Source organism: Melospiza melodia, chromosome 12 (assembly GCF_035770615.1).
Source record: "Melospiza melodia melodia isolate bMelMel2 chromosome 12, bMelMel2.pri, whole genome shotgun sequence".
NCBI classification, from domain to species: domain Eukaryota; kingdom Metazoa; phylum Chordata; class Aves; order Passeriformes; family Passerellidae; genus Melospiza; species Melospiza melodia.
Genome location: NC_086205.1, coordinates 13,825,231 through 13,839,987, shown reverse-complemented (window position 1 = coordinate 13,839,987; position 14,757 = coordinate 13,825,231). Strand labels below are relative to the sequence as shown.

The following is a 14,757-nucleotide window of genomic DNA, read 5'->3' as shown; positions in this document are numbered from 1 at the left end:
CGCGCCGGGCGGGCCCCGCGGCGCTCCGCCCACACGCGCTGCCCGCTGCCGCGCGCGCGCGCCCCCTGCCGGCCAGCGCCGCCCTGCTGCGGGCACGCGGCCCGGCCTGGCGGAGCGGCGGCGCCGAGCGCGGGCAGAGCGCGGGGCCCGCCAGGCCCGGCCCGGCCCGGCCCCGCTCCCCGGCACCACCGGGCGCCTCCCAGCCCGGCTCCGGGCACCCGTGACCCCGCATGTGCCCGGCCGTGCAGCGCGGGGATGTTGCGCGGCGGGGCGGGCCCTGATGCACAACCATCTTAGAGAGGTGCCGGGGGCGGAAAGGCTCGCAAGTGTAACCCGCATCTCGGCGCTCTCCGCGATCCTGCACCGCCGTGAACACCAATGTGCCGAGATGCTACAGAAGGGCTGATGGAAAGGTGACTCCTGGAGCATAACGGCTTCAAAGCTCCGTTGCTGTGGCGCTGCTGAAGGTCCGTGTGAGACAGCACGCACCCCCTCTCCCATCCCCCGGCTGGCAGCACAGCAGCAGCCTCCATTTACTGTGGCACGGATCAGGAGCCGGAATTCTCTTTCCCCAGTACGGAGCGGAGCAGCCGCAGCCCCCGCGCACCCCCAGCCCCAGGGTGCTCTCCCTCAGAGCTCTCAGCCAGCGGCGGTAATGGCATTAACTGGGGACTTCGCAAAACTCACGTGTGACAGGACAGCTCCTACATCAAAGCAGTTCTTAAAAATAGCAAGAGACCAAACCCGAGTGAAAAAGCTACACCAGACTACGTCTTAAAAATTTAACACACAATTTAAGAGATGTCTTATGAGCAATTACATATTTATCAGCATGGTTAGTTCAAATCATTACAATGATTGCAATATTGCCAGAAAGCAGTAAACATAAAGAATAAAATAGAATAAACCTATTTGCCTCTTGAACCTCTGATTCCAATAGTCTCTACTGTTACAGTACATCAACTAAATCATTCTATTGGCTGTAGAACAACAACAGAAAATAACGTATCACTCACTAATTACTCCTTGTCACACTACTCAGCTAATACATTCCATTTCAGGCCAGAAATAAGCCATCTCCATTTTTATTCTTCTTTTAAATGTCACCAAGCAAAAGACTGACTGTCATTCCATTTTAACATCTGCTTTGCTGAATTATTTTTCCCAGTTTATTCAAAGAGGTATCCTACGCTATTAGGGAATAACATGCCAGCAAAATGCACCTATATCAATCTTTTTGGACTGGGCACCATATGGATTCAATAACAGTAAAGTTTACTAGATGGAAAGAACTGTGGAAATTAATATAGATTTAAAAATACAGATTGTCTCTAAGGAAGGACCAATCCCTACATTATGCAATGACATATCAACAGCTAAATATATTAATTTTTTTAATTAAAGAAATTGTAAACTTAAGTATTAGAAGAAGCAGCATTATCCGGCATCACCAAAACTCCAGTCTGCACAACCTCAAACATTGGAATCTTTTTGTACTCTGCTCCAGTGAGTTTCAGAGGCTCAGTTTTACTCTACTATTATGCTCATTTTTAAAAGCAGCCCAGCCTGACTTGGATGAGACAGTGGATCCTCACCCCCACTGAAAATCAAACTGTTTGTGAGAAGGAGGAGGGTCAGTGTCCTGACTCATGGGCATATAAACCCATGAGATACACACTGCTGCCAGGTAAAATAATGGAAGGGTCCCTCCAGCCTCCAGTGAACACAAAGTGCTGAATGAGGACAGCCTGATCTGCCACATGGCTCCTGTGAGAGTCCAGGCCCAGCTATCAGCCCCAGAGTGGAGGCTGGCACTTCCCTGGCAGTGCCACATCACAGCAACTGGAAAAGAGCTAATGCAATCTAATGAGCATTAAACTTGTCTTCTAGAAAGCAGACATTTGCACACATTGGTGAAGAAATGGTACAAAAACACCTGCAGCCACTTCTGATATTTACAATAGCAGGGAAGTATTAGTGATTGTTCAAAGAGTACTGAAAAATTATCCAGAGAGCAGACAACAAGCTAACATAGAATATGAAGCTTCCACAATTCAGCTTATTTAGTTTCTGAAAGAAAAAACACCTGACAAAAGACTGGATTACTTTGAAAAGGTACTTAAATACAGGAAAGAGATCTCAATAGTATAACCTTTTCAACCTGCCTGACAAAGGCAATGCTGTCCATTTGCTGGAAACTGAAGCAAGACAAACCTAATGTTGACATTTCTCAACTGTGAGGGCAATTAAACATTTAAATAGTTTATATCAGCAGAGATAGTGGCTATACATTTGCTTGGGTTTTAAACATGAGATTAGATATACTTTTTAAAGATAGGTTTTAACTCAGGTTTGGAAGAAATCCAGTCATGTGTATCAGGTGGTTACTGAAACACTTGAGCTGGTTCCACAGAGAGAAATGAGGGAGTGGTACTGGTGGTCCTGAATATGGGTGTCTGAACATTGTCAAGTGTAGGCTCATCTTACAGACCGTTCAGCACTGAGTGCTCCTCAACTTACAATTTCTTGTTTCTCTGGAGAGGCAGCTTTATCTGATCTTTGTAATGGTGTCATCAGTAATACTTATTTCCCAGAGCACAACAGGAAGAAAACCACCTTGAAAATAAGATATGATGATGATAAAACTGTAAATCATATAACACAAAAAATTGCAAACTTTAAAAATATTGCCTAAGCATACCTGCTAAGTTCTTTTTAAAAATTGTCATGTAGAACTCTGGGGAAAAAATAAAATATGATAGGAGGCAAGATTGTAATTGTTAACAATACAGAAACTCCCGTAGAGGACAGTTCTTCAGCACAAGGGGATTTTTTTGTGTGTGTTGCTAAAGGGAATTTCACTTTGGCCCATTGGAGAATTCCTGAAAAGTAGAAAGCTATTCCCTTGTTTTCTAGTTTGGGTCTAGGGTGGACCACAGCCTGACACAACTTTGGCACGACTTGGATAGTTCCCTGGGGCTGCTGGAACTTCCAGAGGAGCCTGCCCAGTCTCGTTTGAAAGCAGCTTTTGAATTGCAGGAGACGTACACATCAGGCTCAAATCTGCTTCTTTACCTTCAGCTCAGTTTAAACTGGAATTAGAAGATACACAATAAACTCAGGAAGGAACAACTTCAAAAATATTGTGACTGAAAAATATTTTCTGCTTCATTGTACAAAATACCAAGACACACGTTTTCATGAGAAAAATACGTACAAAAGACTTCCCACTAAAAATGAAAAAGAAAATGTGTGTCATTGTGAGAGTAGAAAGACTACAGAAGCAGTTCTTGTGTTTGGGAGTTTGCCAATGAATCAGAAAGGGCTGGTAAAAATACATTCATTGTGCAGAGCCCCCTCACTCTGGAAAAAACTCCTTTATTCACAGAGACAGGATTCTGCTCTCATATATAGCACGATAACTCCCGTGAAGTCAATGGGAGCTGACTTGCATTACGCAGAGATTTTTGCCCAGATATTCAGCATTTGTTTACAGTAGGAACAAGAGACTCTAACTATTGTTGAAAACTATTTCACTGCTTATTTTTAATACAAAGGGTTCAAAGTGAGGAAAGCTCAATTTGTAGGAATTTCATAACTATCAGGGGTTTTATCCATTTTATAACATGTTGTCAGAGTTCAGATTTTTTTCATGGACAAGTAAAAGAGCTTCTTAATGAAAACTGGTCTGAGAAGAGATTATAAAAATTAGGTATCTTAATTGGTAAAGCATTTTCTATCCTCTCAAGCTAATACTTTGTAAACAGCAATTGAGTGAGGGACCACAGGTGCTTACTGGCAAAGTCTGTCTACAAGACATCAGTGAAGTACAGGTCTGACACATTAAAAAAGGGAGCTGGGCAAGACAGCTGGCATTAGTTCATGGATATCTCTGGGATTGGAACAGAAAGGGCAGGGACAAATGGGAAGGAAGAGGGGCTAAAGGGGGAAAATGAAGCACAAGAGAGGCAGGGTGAGAAGTTTGGAGCCGGAAATTCAGTTTAATGATGAAACTCACATTAATTATCAAGTGCTGCTGAAAGAGGTGGTCCCTCCTCTCCCTATTTCACTGTCTCCAACCCTGGCTGTGATTTTTAGCATTGGTGCTCATTTTACCCCATAATGACCTGATTCAGAGAGCTGAACTGAAAGAAAAGGAACTATACAAGTTTAGTTCCCTGACTCAGCTCACAAGGGAGACCAGGACAGACAGTAGGAGGAACGGGACGGACTACCCCTTTCAGTAGCAGCCCACAATTAGATTGGCAGAACCACATCCTGAGTTCAGCAGGGGACTCAGGCAGCAAGCCAAGGAGAAAGCCAGCACTGGCTAAGTCAGGAGACTGAGGCTGAAATGAAGAGTCTATGAGGACAAAACACTGTTGAAAAATTGATGTTGGAGGGAATGAAAGGCCTGGAGAAGTGAGGTCAGGTTTGGAAGGAGGAAGAGGATAGAAAGAAATTGCAGGAGTTTGTCCTTGCTGCAGCATTATGTTCTGCCCTTGAAAATACATTAGAAAATACTAAATTTCACTATTCCTTTACCACCAAATTTTCTGATGCAAATGATGAGCCAATGTGCATATGTCATTGCCTTCTGCTGTCATAGATAATGAAAACTCCTTAGTCTTATCAGTAACCAATACAGGCAGCAGGGAAGTCTTTTGCAGTCATCTAATCTTACTGATAAAAGCAGTGGTATCATACTAGCATGGCAGTACTGACATGTCTCTAGGTCATTAAAAAAACAGGAAAAAAATTAAACAAAAACAAAGCAAAATAAGAGAAATTAACTTTGAACACCTGTAAGGCTACAAAATACAGTTTTTAAAAGTGGACTCATACATGGCTAAAGACAAGCGAGAAAGACTAATTTTTTCTCTAAAAGAAATACCTACAAATTCAAAAATCTTTGGCAGACAAAATTTGATTTAAACTGGTTTCAGTCCGGTATGTCTGTTAAGATATTTGTCACATAAAAGTGTTCAGCTTTTTCATTCAGTTTTCCTTCTGTATCTGCATTTCCCTACTGATGTAAATTTAGTCTATACAATGCAGCAGTTTGTACAGATGACTCTGAAATACAATAGCTGCCCCTCTAATTTACTTAAATGGTACTGAGAAATTATCCCACCATGGGAACTAGAATTTTCAGTTTTCCCAGTCCAGCTTTCTTACCCCAGTTGAGTCACTGAATCCCTTAGTGATCTTGAACAAATCATTTGATTTAATTGCACCCGAATCAAGCCAGCGGGACAAGTAAAGTAAAGGGCAGCTCTTCCCTGCAAACCAAACCCCTGCCTGCAGTGGGCCTTCCCCAGCAAGCAGACACGAGTGAAAGTAACACATTTCCCCTTGGGACTACTCTGAGGGACTCAAGCATTCCATATGTGTTTCAAAACCAAGAAGATGGGTTCAGATTTGGTCTTGAAAGATATTTTTGCTAATCCAGTAATTAACATGATGGTTTTGTATAGAATAAAGAATCTTAAATATTTAGAAGCATATGATTATAGTGTTTTTAAAAGAGTCACTATTACTTAAAACATATTAATTTTCTTGTTCACTTCAAACAGACTAGATCTCAAATGTTACATTTCTTAAACTCGGGTGGCTTACTTAATGAATGCTTGTGACTCATAAGGCCTATTATTAGTCCTTCTGAGCATACATTAGCAAAAAAAAAATTATAGCAAACCAGCTTTTATGTACTGTTTAGCAGAATGTTCACAGTATTATACAGACCATTGCAATGTAGTTCCCCTTTAACTACTAAAATGTGTTGTAATCTACTCCTTTGGGTATGATCCATTTTACTTCCTAATCCAAATAACGTGTGTTATAGATATACACCTTAGTGATGGTGGCATCAAACTGAAGTTATAAAAATGTTGAACCAGCTGCTACACAGGAACAGCTCCTGACTGATATTTTTATCTGGGCTTATTTACTAAGTCTTTGTGAGCATGTCTGCCCCTCAGTGAGAGCTAGATTTGTAAAAAAGCCAACCACCTTCCTCTCTCATTAACCACAAATGATACTGCAGATGCTTAGCATTTTTTCCATGAAGTCCTACATCCATCTGTTCCTGATAAATTCACTTGTAGGGAGTATCCCTATAGTAAGTACAATTGTGGAACTCCCACACAAAGTCACAAGGCTTACAAATTGAGATAATATCCCCTTTTCATGCTAGGAAGTTAATCTGTTTATTTATATGATTTTTTGAAAAGGAAAGTGAAAAAAGAGAACTTTGAAAATGAAAAATCAAAGTCAGCATTTTCCTTCTAGTCTGAATTCCACCATTAGTCTATTTTTGGTCTGACTTTTTTACAGCATTTTTGGTAAGACTGTGCTATCCTTGCAGCAAATTATTAAATCATCTTAGAATGATAAACTCTCAGCAATTGATTTTTGTTGATTTTTAACTATCTGTGGTTGTGAAAAGGCAGTAGATACACCACAGTCTATAGCAGAATTTTATTAGAAAGTATTATAGGACTAATAGAAAATAATTGGAGTTACATAGGATGTGTGCCCATTTCTTTTAGGTTCTGCAGGCTCCTGCATCTTTCATTCCCAATAAATGCTAGCAGGTTTTTTTCCAACAGGGCCACCAATAAAGGCTGTTAATTATTTTTATTTGTATTTTCCAAATTCTCTCACATTTGAACAAGCAGTACAACCAGCCACCCTTTTCATTGCTTCCTAATCATAATACAATCTAAAAATGTTTCTTCTACCTCCAGTTGCCAGATGCAATCCTTTGAAAGGAAGGAAATTATCCTTAAACAGAACTTTTAACTTATCTCTATCTATTTTAAGGGCAACAGTGGTTACTACAAGAGGATGGGAAAATAGAAATTTTTTTAAAACATGGCAGCTTGGGAAAGTTTTTTTTAGATTCATACTGCAGACAAAACCAACAAAAATCCACACTTGAGTGCTCACATAATCAGCAAAGCTGCTGTATCTCCTCCCATGCTGGGAGAGATACTTGCCATACATGAATGGAAGTGGTTGAGCAGGAGGAGCAGGATCTAGTTCACTGAAAAATCAAAAGAAAACCCTGTCAAAATGTGGTCTGTTATAATCTCAGAGCCTAAGAGGAAATCAAATCTTAAACTACAAACAAACCCTGAGTATTAAAAAAGACTCAAATGTTCTACATCCTTGTTACTGCAGATCTCTGCTGCTGTAATTGTAATGGGCACTTTGCTCTAATACCATCAATCTTCATTTTTTATTTATTTGCTAAATTGTTTGCTAACATGAGAAAAAGAAGATAATTTATAATAAAAGTCCATCTGCATAGATTTGTGCAAATATAATTGCACATTCTAATGCTCAGACAAGGATGTATTGATTACACCTGAGATCTATTTGTTAACAAATCTGAGGCCATGGAAATGTATTTTTAAAAGTAATTCCACAAGAGATAAAATAAAGTACTTACAGCCATGCTCAGGAGTAAACCTGGTTGTGATTTCTGGCAGAAATCATAGTGCAGCTTCCAGGTGTGGAAGATGATTTATGAGACAGATGAAGGAACTGTGTTTCATAAGAGCTGTGAAGAGCAGAGCTGTGTCCTCAGCATTCAAACACAAACTAAGCACAGCTGGCCACTGCACTGAGCACATCTGGAGTGCTGAGGCTGCTGCACAGCTGCTGTCCTTGCACTGCATGTCAGCATGGACTGCTCAAATTTGGCACATAGAAAAGGTCATTAGCAAGCTTATTAGAGCTTATTAACCAATACTTGAGAGGCATAACTTCCATGTGTAACAGAAAAATACAAAGTTAATCACATTGAAAACACTGAAGTGGCTGCAGAGAAAATGGTTGTTGAGATCACAGGCAATGAATTCATACTCAAATCCATTATATATTGCCCCAAACAGTGTTCAAATAAATACTACATCAGGAAATACTAAACATCTATCTTAAATTTGACTATGAAATACAATTATAGCTGTCTCCCCCTCCTTGGTAATTGCCAAGTGGTTGGGATGAGCTCACTAAGAGCAGATTTTTTTGTTAGATCTTCAACCACTGTCAGGACCCACAGTGGAGTCCAGGTAGGGCAGCTGTAATATGTGTCTTGTAGGTATGTGTTCTGTATTTTAAAATATTCTTAGAAGGAGACCCAATTTCAAAACTTGGTTTTCAATTAGGTCTCTTCATTTAATCATTAAGGATTCATACCACCAAGATCCAAACCCAGTTCATCTTATCTTTGTATACATACCCTTAAGTAAACTGGGAGGCATGTGAGCCACTGACTGGAAACTGTATTTAGGTTGGAGGAGGAATTGTTTATACAGCATAAGGAATTGTCAGCAATTCTTGCTAAATAATGTTCATGAACACAGACCTAAGAAGTTCTGGATTTAGGGGAAGCCAGTGAGGATTCAGGTTTTGCCACAAGTGCCATTTCAATAGCAGAAAGACACAAACCCTCATTTGCAGTCCTCAGCCATTGACTTTGAAAAAGCTTGTAACTCTTGCAAAAAATCATAATTTAATTTTAATTTCCTGCATTGCATTAAATTACAAAGGTGTAAGTATTTTACTTTTATCATTGTTGTCTTTCCATTTTAATAAATTTGGGACAGACTTCTTAACCTGTGATTGATGCACAGGTGGAAAATAACAAGTTAATGATGGGACAAAGACTGTATTTATTTTAGTAGCTTTTTTAGTAGCTTTTGCTTTGCTTCTGGCTTATGCAGAGATTCTGAGTGCATTTACAGAGATTTCCAGGGCTGCTTCTGAGCTTTTACCCTGTGAGATACATAACTCTGCTGTTTCCTAGACAAAAGATTTTTACTTATTTTGGGTCAAATAATACATAATAAATCAGTTTGTAGAGACAATGATCTGATAAGGATTCCTATTAAATAAAAAATCCCTTCTTCCATGGTACTTTTCTAAGTTTGTGTTCAGCTTGAGTCAAGTAGTGCAGGGTTCAGTACACTACTTGTTTTGCTTTTCAACAACTAATCTCAGAAGAAATCATTTTGGCACCTTGAAATCTGAATTATTCTTTTATTAGAACTCATGTCTGTTGCTCAAGTCAGAAAAGAAGGACAACGTGTTTTCATAAGGGTGTGTCCTACCATATAGTTAAAATAGGTTTTTTTCTTTCTCTAAGACATTTCCCTGTTCTAAAAAGGGTTAATATAAAGCATAAAGTAAATAAAAATGCTGCAGTCTGAACTTGAAGCAGCAGAATAGCCCAAAAAATCCTTAGGGTGTCACTTAGTACTACACAGATAAGCATCTGTGACCACAGAGACCCTTATAAAAAACAAGTATTTTTAATTGAGTTCTTCTGGGCACATATACTGTGCTCTCAAGCTGTTTCCTTGGCTCTCCTTGTGTCTCCCTCCCCATTGCTTTGCTTCTCCAGTGAAATAAAAGCCCTTTATGTTGACAAAACCATTTGTGTTGTCACTAGAAACAGAAATTATACAAATGACTGTGCAGTAATCTATAAATTGTAAGTTGAGCAACTGAGAAATTGGTAGGTAAACCATCACTCTAGAGATGGATACACAAAAGTTCATTGCAGTTGCTCTGTATGTACAATTACTTTAGGTGCCCTGGCCTTTGCCTGCTGGTTGTAGGCTTCAGGAGAGTTTTCACTTACTGTAAAAAATAAATACATTTCTTCTAAACAGTCCAAATATTTTCATCTAGGTGACCCATAGATGTGAGGCAAAGTCTGAAACATTTATTCATTCTTATTTATCAGTTCTGCTGGAACATGCATTAATTGCAGTCTGCTAGCTATATAAAGGAACAAACAAATTAATATAGAGGGTTGTTCACTTGATTTACTATAAATCAGAAAGTATTTCCAAGGGGAAAAGAAAGATTCATGCAGCATTTGCTCTGTTGCCATTGTAAAAAAAAAAAAAAAAAAAAAAAAAAGGGCATTGTTCATTTAAAAGAATAGCTTTTACAGAATGAGTCTATTTTTCTCCTTACCGGAAGATTGCAGGAACAGAACACAATTAATGCATTTACTGCCACTCCTGATTAAAGTGAAGATTTAAGCTCCTGCATATCCTGTCTTAAACTGATTTCAAAATGACTTTTTTTCAGATAATACCAATATGATGGTCATTTCAGAACAATACTTTACCGTCTGGAACATTGACCATTACATGGATCTCAGAATTACAAATTATCCTTGTGTCCATCCAGACAAAAACTGGAATATGTTTGTTAATACATCTCACAAATTACAACTTTCTCCCCTCAAAATTAATATTTTCATTACTGTTTTAATTTACAGTTCTCCAATTAAAAATTTTCCCTCTGTTTTACTCTCAGCTAAAGACTAAACAGATACCTGTAGATGATTAAGTCCTCAATTAATTAGCCCTGCATACTATGACTGGGACAACACGCTGAAGGGCGTGCAAGATTTGTATTCTATTACTACACAGAAGATAATTTCATCACACATATCTGGTCTTAGGTCTATTAGCATAATAAAACTAAAAACCTTGTCATATGGTAGCCATGGCCAGCCTTTGACTTCAGACTTTACCAAACATCTTCATCATCTTGCTCTTCTCACTGAAAAAGGAATAGTGAAATATCTAAGAACTTGTGCTGCATATCTGCTTAGAGAGTGCACTGAAATCACAACTACAACCACTGAGGATATGGTGTAACTACAATAACTAACTCAACAGCTTTAAAGGAGATTAAGTTTCAGAACTGATGCATTCACTTCAAAGGAGTTCAGTTTCTTAAATTTATTAAATCTCAGCTTTTTTTTTTTTTTAATACAGAAGATATGGAATCCTGAAATCAGGGATTTACAGAAGATAGGAAATCCTGAAAATCAATAGCAAAAGCAATAAAGTAATTCCCTTGCAATAAGAGATCAACATTCACAAAGCCAGTAACTTTGATGCACTTGGAGAAAAAAGTAAAATTTGCTTACAGATCATCTGAGGTGATTCATTGCTTAGAATTGTGTTTTCAGGTTCATATCAAAATTGGAAAGTGAATCTGTCCCTACATAAACTAGGGCAGATTCTTAGTGTTGCCATTCTGCAGAGCCTGTTTCTTTCACAGCCCTTGGCTTTACAGATGAAAAGGAGCTGTTTAAGGTGAGGAAACTGTTGGCAGCAAAATAAACTAGCTTGGCAAAAGATCAGGAGGTTTCAATCTCTTGGCAAGAAATCAAAGTTTCCTTCCTTTCTTTGTTTAAAACATTTGATCTGCCATTCTCTGAACAAAGCATATGGAAAATTCTGAAGAGATTGTCCATTTCTTTATTCCTTTCCCTGCCTGGAACTGAAGTAACCTAAGAGCCTTTAGAAAGCCCAAATATAAAAATACATACTCAGTTTTGGTTCTCATGGGTAGTAGATCCTGGATTAGAGTTATGAATTCATGAATTACAGGACTTTTCATCCAGGATCTCTCACCACATTTTCATTCACACCAAAAAGAATGTAACATCTTGATTTAGTATTGGCACAGAAAGATGTGGAGAGGAGCTGTGAACTGCAGAAATGAGAAAAATCTTTTGGGGTGGTGGAATTTAGGAAAACCAGTATTTGAACATTTATCCATTTCTTGATTTAACAGAGTAGAACTCTCATTATAGGATGTCTTAAACTAAAATGAAAGCATGAAAATTCTTAGGTTGCATCAGACAATATCATTATCAGCTTACTTTAAGCAGCATACAAAGTATCCTTACAATTTAGTAAGAACACATTTTCTGATTTCTTCCTCTGTACTTGATGAAAAGATGCAGTTGAGCATTACAACTACAGAACACAACTTCCCACATTTCTTCAAAAAATACTGAGAATGTTGCTGTTTTCACTATTTATTAAATAAAATCAGATGTATCAATAGATGCATAACTGTAGAATCATTACACCTTCTCACGACCTCTCAGAGAATTCATCCTCTTTAATGCAATACCTTAAATTTGAAATTTTCAGCTATCCTAATCAAACATCCAGAATTATGTCTTTGCCTTCACTCTATGCAGCAAGATATTTATAGGTCTCTTCAAACCTTACTTAATATTAGGATGAATGCTTCTATGTGGATGCTGATTAAAATAGCCTGCAACAGTGATACAGTTTATTTAGACATGGACAATAGTTGTACTAAGGAACTGATGGATATCTCCTTTTTGCTTAAGAAAATATTCCTTAAACTACAATCTAATTTTCAATATATAATTATTTCCCATTTCTCATCTTTTTGGACACCAGATAATTACTGATGTATCATTATCTTCTCAAGGTAGCCCTGTTTTTACCAACTTTGTCACAGTTTTGGGGTCAAAAATGGCCTCTCACATGTGTTTGCAAAATTGCATTAATGTATCACGTCCTAGTAGGGAATAGGATAGAAATTAGCCTGGAGGAAGGGATGAAACCTTTCAAAGAACAGAAAGAAAAAATTCTTCTATTCTTCAGAAAAAAACTTTGCCTAATGGTGGTTGTCAAACCAGATTCACAGTTCTTGCATAAGTAGGATAGAATACAACAGATTTAGACCAGATGCCATATTTGAGATTACTATTCTGTCAACTCGTCCTGTACAAGTTCACCAGACAGTTTCCTCCTCTTGTTCATGACATCCTGTTGTCATGAACAAGACATTGTTCATGGTGTTTGTTGTTTAAGGTATTATGTTTTGGAAACAGAAGCAGAATTCTTTTGCCTTGTTTGTAAATCAGGCCTCTTTCAAGTTGCTGCAGAGTAACAGGCTAAATTGGAAATTGGTGCTAGCAATTCTTCTTTATGATCCTGGTCTTATTATTTCTAGTAATTATAATAACTATCCATACTTCTTACTATGAATTTAATTCCTTCCTACAAGGAAATGCACTAACAGGAAGGCTTTAGAGCCTTCCTGTTTGGTCCTGTTGTAGACATTCTCTCACTGGTTCTACTCCAATCATCCATTTTTATCAAGAAATAGCTGTACTGTCAGTCTAGAGAAGCCATTCCTAACATGGGACTGAAGTGACTCCATGCATTATGAAAATGACTTCCTTCTGCCCACTTTCATACTCCCAAAGCCACTCCTGCTTTCCATGCTGCTGATGGCAGCAGCAGCCTCAAGCCCTCGTACCACTACAGTGCTGTGCTCTGCTCTGTGTCCTCTGAGAAGTCCCAAGAGATAGGAATCATTTCCCTCTTTGTAGTTCCATCGATGTATTTGCACCCAATGAGCACTGCAGAGCAGCACTGGAGTTAAAAGACAGCTTCCAAGGCTGTCCAAAAGGTGTGCAGAGGGAACAGAATGTATTGCTGCAGGAATGTTTGCAGGGAGGAGTGATTCACAAATCTGCTCTTACTTGCAGTAGCCCTTTTACCCCAGCCATTCAAAAGTCACGAGACATGTCTAGCACATCCCATGTCATGCCTGCTTGAAGGCTTGCAAAGCAAACATAATTGAACATTCCTGTACAATAGCTGTTTTTTTAAACTGTTACTTCACTATTGTCAACTGAACTACAAGTTATGACAAGTGATGTATCCATAGTCATCCCTTTGGCATTCTTTATAAAAACATGAATCACGGAAACATTCATCATGAGGAACTCCCATCATAAGGACATGTACACAGTGTGTCGTTCAGCCTGGCTGTATCTTTCCACTCTGTAAAATGTAACTGTCAGAACAACTTCAATGAATTGTACAGGCCAACATGTAATTTTGGTAAAGAACAACTGTTAAAACACATGTCAGAATTCATTAGTTATGTTTAACTTTGAGTAATGCTTGTGTACAGAAGAAAAAATGAAATTTTTCTTTCTTTGTAAGTCATTCTACCAAACACTGTAATAGCACCATATTAGTGTACATTAACCAGAAAACAAAACACTGGGAAGAACGGGCCAACTAACAAAGGTCAGACATTGTAAAACATGGATAAAGAGCATCAAGAGGATAAAAGAACTACTAAACGAGATTGTGCTTGAGCTTGGTCAACAGGAAAGGGAGGAATTAACCACTGCAGCTGCCCCAAAATTGTCGAAAGGAAAGGAATAGACCTAACATATCCAGAAGTTCTTTCAAAAATACTCACAGGGCTTTTTTCCCATGTTTTTCCCCACAGAAGCCTTTCACCACTTTGGGTCAGTGCTAAATAGTACTGACAGCTGTTGTTTATGGTACCTTTAGGCTGCCCAAGATACAGAAGTAACAGTAAGTTTCCCTGAAAACTGAAATGGTTTCATTCACAATTGTGCCAGTTTTCTGCAGGTGACAGGAGAGGATACACAATGGGGTAAATATAAGGACCATCTTTTATGCCATATAAAAGGAAAGGAACTCAGGAGAAGGGTGCTACCTACAGACATCAGCAGGCATGTTTTCCCATGGATAAAGGTACTTGCATTCCAAGAGACACAGTGACACCCTCTGTGCTCTTACTCTTCTGCTTTTCTAGGCAAGAGGTGCCCAAAAGTTTTCCACTCCCCAAGGAAGAGTGCTAACTGGTAAGAATTTTACACTAGCTCTGCTCAGGTTCACACAGTTATATAAGTGAAACTCAAGAGAAACACCAAGCAATGATTTCCTAAGAAACATTTTTCTTTTGGTCTATTTTTAAAAATTTAAATACTAGATCAAGTGTTCCTTGCTGTAATGAGGCAGTGCTGAATCATAAAATGTCCTGTGCTGAACTGAGCTGGTTTGCAGTGTCTGTCCATGCACTCCTCACTGTGCCCATGGAGCTCCCCAAGGTTGCTGTGAC

At 38.8% G+C, this 14,757-nt stretch overlaps 1 long non-coding RNA gene across 1 annotated transcript; it reads left to right on the top strand.

Annotated features, from left to right (window-relative positions):
• Positions 1–219: 219 nt before the first annotated feature.
• On the top strand, positions 220–911 carry LOC134423434 (uncharacterized). The gene is made up of 2 exons (XR_010029108.1): positions 220–467; positions 576–911. It is a non-coding gene; the product is annotated as an uncharacterized LOC134423434 (long non-coding RNA).
• The last annotated feature ends 13,846 nt before the right edge of the window (positions 912–14,757 follow it).